The following is a 6,000-nucleotide window of genomic DNA, read 5'->3' on the forward strand; positions in this document are numbered from 1 at the left end:
GATAAATTTCAGATGTCTCGTTTTAAATTGTGCAAATTTATTGTTAATTGGACCTACAACGATATCTTGGTCCACGATTAATATTTTTCAAAATTATGACTTAAAATCATCTTTTTGATTGCACAATATTTTCGAAATTCAGCCACAATTATATGTGGCATAAATTTCGAAAAGGGGGCATTTGTAGAACCAAAAAATTTGGGCCAATCATAAACGGCCACGTCAATATCTATTTTATTTAGGGATTAATTATATATTAACCCTAAATTAAAATTAAAGATAATTTGACAATTAAAATATGTAATTGAGTCATATGAGTATTGGGCTTGGAATCAATTTGGTTCACAATCTTGGCCCAAAACCCAATTTACCATGAAATAAAGTGGATTAATATTTAAATTTAAATAAATCCATTTAAAAAAATTGGGTTTGGCCCAAAATTACCCAAGCTCAATGGCCCACCAAAGCCTATGGAAACCTCTATAAATAGAGGCGACCTCATTCGTTTTGGAGGTTCAGAATTTCAGAATTGAGAGAATTCACACCAAATTGAAGACTCTCTTGAAGACTTGAATATTCGAAGACCAACTTGAAGACTTTGAATGCTTGAAGTCTTGAAAACTTTTGAAGAACATATAACTTCAATCCAAATTCAAAAACAAGCATCTCAATCTTCACATCAAGTTCGAGAGAAAGAATCAGAGGATAAAGATTAGAGATTGAATCCACTATACAACATATACTACAAATATAAAAGTTCAACTCCACGAAAGATAATTTCTCCGGAAATCTCGTGTGAACAGATATTATCTAGCAGCATGCACTTTACTATGTGAAAATAAAAAATAAACTCTGATAATCATCTTTCCATCCATAATTTGCCCACTTAAATACATTTCTTATGGTATGTTACGATTGTCGTTGTCTTTTCTACAAAAACACATAAATAAAGTATGAAAATAGAAGCAAAACTTAATGGATTAGGAATTAAATGTATCACATTACCATATTTGAGTTCCCAAAACATAATGATTGTGTCATGAGAGCTAGTCACAACTTGTGGATCCTTCAATTAATAGTCAAATACTATAATAGTAAGTGTTTGGGGAAAGGAACTTGACCGCCACGTGGAGGACATCGATTCGCTGGTTGGGAAAAGACCTGAAAGAACATTTATGGAGCTCCACCTTTCAACCTATCGAGGTTGAAGACTTAGTCATTCTCTCCAAGAATTAAGTTGTCATCTCAGGTATGTGTCCGGGTTCGACTTGATTGAAACCCGACATATCTGATCTCCAATCCAACCAAGGTAACCACCTGTCGTAGCTCCTGTCGGAACATAAACCTATAAATATAGGGGGTCTCATTTCACCATCATGTATCGAATTTCTGCTCGAACTTAATATTGAGTCCGAGCTGCTTACTGACTTGAGCGTCGGAGATTTTGCCCTCTTGTGCAGGTCTTCCCTTGAAGTTTCAGGTCGGAGCAAGGACCGGGTTCGAGCTCGACTCGATTTGAAGTTGTGCAAACTTTTGCATAAACATTTGGCGCCATCTGTGGGGAGGACAATTTGAGTCATCCCAACAACTAATGTAACGCCCTGAGTCCCTCAGGTTAGTTAGTCTCGAATCAAGAGATTTTCATTTAATTTTAAATTAAACTTTAATTAAATTTATATATATCGGTTTCCGCATGATTGGTTTAATCTTAGGTTGGGATGAGTTTTTTTTTCCTTCTTTTGGGCTTGGTTATGTTGGGCTTTTAGTTGGGTTGGTTTGGTTTTAAAACAAAGGAAAAGAAAATTAATAAAAAGAAAAAAACCTAAGTTTACCTTCTTCCTCTCCCTCTTTCTTGTGTTGCTCCAGCCGCCCAGCCCCGCCATTTTTCGATAACCTCCACGCCGGCGATCAGCACAGCGGCAGCATTTCCTCAGATCAGCGGCGACGACTGCAACACGCTCACGAATCCAGTGGCAACGCGGCGTGACGAGTTTTGCAGCAGCACGATCTTCCTCGGTGTTTCCTTTGGCGTTCTTCGGTGTAGGTGTTTTTGGCGGTATCTTGGAGTTTCGGTTGATAACCCCGACCCGTGGAAGCGTAGTTTGGGTGACCCAGACATTGTTTTAGCGTTCAACAGCATCGAAAGAGGATTTGGAGCATTTTTCCCCTGCTGTAACACGCAAACTGCAGTGTTTGTGGTGTTTGGCGATTACCCACATCCGTTTGAAGCCCGATTTAGGCTACGCACACCTTGGCGAGCTAGATCTAAGTTACCCACACCTATACGAAGTCGATTTTGCGGTAATGAGCCATTCGAACCCTCTTAGAATTGATTTCGGAGGCTGAATCGTATATATAACTTGCTGTTTTTTTTCTATTTTAGTGCCTAGGTGTGAGATTGACGCAAAACTTAGGGGCGCGGTTGTGTATAAGTAGACAAGGGGCGTGTGCGTGCGTTAATGTGTGTTAGTTGGTTTCCATTGTGCTGTTTTGTGATGTTTAATATTGATTTTGATACGCTATTGTGCTAGGTAACTCTCGTTTGTGCTAATCTGTATGCTTGGTGTAGTGTTGAATGTTCGTCGGAGATAATGGTGGAATTTTGCCTTGTTAGACTGCTGAGAATTGTTGTGGAATGATGTGTGATTACCAAGGGATGCTCGTTAAAATGTAATTATTGCGATTATGTTTTCTTATGATGTGGGCGTGCTAGAATAGTTTATATAAATGTTTCTTTATGATGTGAGCGTGCTGGTTGAGCATATATAAACGTTTCTTTATGATGCGAGCGTGCTGGTCTGAGTCATATTATTTTCTTATGAGATGTGGGTGTAATAGAAGCATATTTTCGGACCCTGTTCGCAGGCTAAGGGTTGTTGTGGAGTTGGTTATGATAAGGAACGTTGGATACTTGGGGAAAGTGAATGAGTGAGTGTCAGGGCCTCGGGTATAAATGGTCGGGGGCTGATACGTCACTAATTGGGTATCGAGACCACGGGTAAAAACGGTCGAGGGTCGACACACCAATGTTGGATAAAGATGACTGTCGAGGCCTTGGGTATAAATGGTCGAGGGTCGATCCGAGGAGTCTTTTGGAATGAAAACTATTGGGGCCTTGGGTAAAAATGGTCAAGGGCCGATAGATGGTAAAGTCATCGGGGCCTTGGGTAAAAATGGTCGAGGGTCGATGCAGCAGTGTCGAGGCTCTGGGTAAAAATGGTCAGGGGCCGACTCTACTCGAAAGAGTTAGCTTTGGAAAGCTAGGATAGCTGTGATAAGCATAGAGGTGCTTGAGATGTTAGGGAGCCTCGAGGTTGGTAGTTAAATTGTTCATGGTTGTGGTTATCGCCGGATCTTATAGAGCGTGTCTATGTTTGATTGCATAATGTGATGAAGAGCATGACTATGAATGTTTCATGATTTTTTTTTAGCATGATGTTTATGTGTTGTTGGTGAGGGCTACTTACGGAGTATATTTTATATACTCACCCCCCCCTACAATTATTGTTTCAGGCGAAGAATTCGTTGCCGACCATGGTGATGAAACGGAGGAGACATGACAAGCGAGGACCATAGGCTGCGTAGTTACTTTTGCTTAGCTTAGGTTTAGATGGTTAAAACTTTATGGCTTGGTCAACAAACTACTTGTTCTTATTTGAATAATTGGGAGGTTCCCACTCGTTGTCTACTTTATTTCGGAATAGGTGTTTATTTTAGTTTTCTTCCATTCATTGAGTTTGCCTAGTTGGAATAATGAAATTGCCTCATGGGGTTGTCCATGGATGATGATTGATTGATATTCTATAGGATTGATTCGTTAGTAAATTGATGGGAGTTGAAGCTTTATTTTATATAATTATTTCACAGGGAGTCGTTATCTCGTGTTTGGAGTTAAGGTTAGACAGGTGGGTAGTTAACGTGACCTAGAAGCGTGTGGAACGTTCTGGGGCGTTACAACTAAGGGCCCATTTGATAACCATTTTAGTTTTTGGTTTTTGGTTTTTCTTGTTTTTAGTTTTTGGTTTTTGGTTTTCTGTTTTTAAAAAACAAAAACCATATATGTTTGATAACCATTTTTTGTTTTTTGTTTTTGAAAAACAAAAAACCAAAACATGTTTGGTAACCATTTTAAGTTTTGTGTTTTTAAAAAGTTAGAAAATTGAAAATACATATTAGAGAGAGAAAAATTTATGTAGAGTAGAGAGATGGTGTGGGTGCGAGTAAGGATGCTCTCCCTCATTCTTGGGCTCGTGAAAATTTTCAGTCTCCGTCTCCACTCGTTCTTGGGTCCGATAGATGTTCTTGAGAAGAATTATCGGTTTTATAAATGTTTTTAATTATTTTTATAATTTAAATATAAAAAAAGTGTAATAAATATATATTAATTATTTAAAAAATGGAATTAGAGATGGGGTCGGGACGTGCATTTTCTATTTTTGGGACCTGACCTTGACGAAAATTTTTTCTTCCCCTAATGTAGAGACATGAAAATAAAGATGTAAATAAACTTTTGGAAGATAAATTTTAGAGAGATAAATAAAAATATTTAGAAAAAATAGTGAAAGAAAAGTTAAAGACAAAAAGAGAAAAATTTTGGAGAAAAAAATAAAGTCGAGGGGAAAATATATGTTAAAGAAAAAAATAAATTATAAAGAAAGAGAAAAATTATAGTGGAAACAAATTTAGACATAAAAACAAGATTCAAAATATAATTTTTATATAAAATAAATAAATACAAAGATAAATAGAAAATTGAACGAGAAAATAAAATATAATTTTTAGAAGAAAAAATAGATTAGGAAGAGACATAAAAGTTAATAAAATATGAAATTTTTTAGACAAAAAAGTTAGGAAAAATATTAAAATTTTAGAGAAAGAAATGAAACTAATCTGTTAGAAAAAAAATAAAAATACATAAAATTTTGGGAAGAGACAAATAACAATAAATATTCAAAATATGAAAATTTTAGAGAGAGAAAAATAAAGTCTAGAGAGAGAAATTTAGAAATAAAAAAAAATTAGAATGAAAAATAATTTTTTTAGAGATAAATATGAGAAAGAAAAAAAAAGTTAAGCATTAGAACAAGAAATGAGATTTTGAAAAACAAAAACCTATTTTTGAAAACTACTTTTTGGTTTTTTTTTTTTGAAATTTACATAGAATTACAAAATGGTTTTTGAAAAACAAAAAACAGAAAAAATTGAATTGGTTATCAAACAACCCTGTTTTTAAAAAACTAACAACAAAAAACCAAAAACAAAAAACGAAATGGTTATCAAACGGGTCCTTAGTGATCCGAGATGGTGCAACTAGCAGATTCCACCAACATGGCAGAATGGAGAGGCCTGAACGAAAATAATGGCACTTAGCGCGAACTTGATGCCAAGGTGGCCGAGAATGAAATACGGGCAGGACAAGAGGTAGATCTGCCTCCTGCTCATCCGAGACCCGCTAAGACCAACTAAGGTCGAGGTGGGATCTTGAAGAAGACTTTTCAAAGGGCTGCACCAGCCGTGGACCCTGAAGTTCTCGCTACCCTCCAACAAGAACTGAATGACATGCGTAACCAAGTGCGCACCATGGAGGAAACTTACAACGAAATGATGCGGGCGAACCGAACTAGGTCCCAATCTAAGGTCTCAGGAGGAGCAGATAACCTGCCGGATGATGAAGATGATCAAGATCCATCCCTTTATCCCGACGACTATGAGCCAATTACCGACAATGGGGGGGTCGACTATATCCTACGAGATCACGACCTCAGAAAGCACTTTGTCGACAAAAAGAGGAACGCCTCACGAGGCCCGGTGATCTTTCCATCCCGTTCTCACAAATATTCTAACTCTGACCTTAAAGCCCAGTCAAAGTACAAACCGTTGATGTCGGAGGCAGTGATAACAAGGGAAAAGTTCAACCTGATGAAGAACAGGTTCGATGAATAAGTTGAAGCACTCAAGGCGAAGTGCGAAAAGAAAGAAAGTCCCTTTGATGACGGCGAA

This window comes from Momordica charantia, assembly GCF_013281855.1.
Source record: "Momordica charantia cultivar OHB3-1 chromosome 8 unlocalized genomic scaffold, Mcharantia_2.0 BLBB01000008.1, whole genome shotgun sequence".
Classification (NCBI taxonomy): Eukaryota; Viridiplantae; Streptophyta; class Magnoliopsida; order Cucurbitales; family Cucurbitaceae; genus Momordica; species Momordica charantia.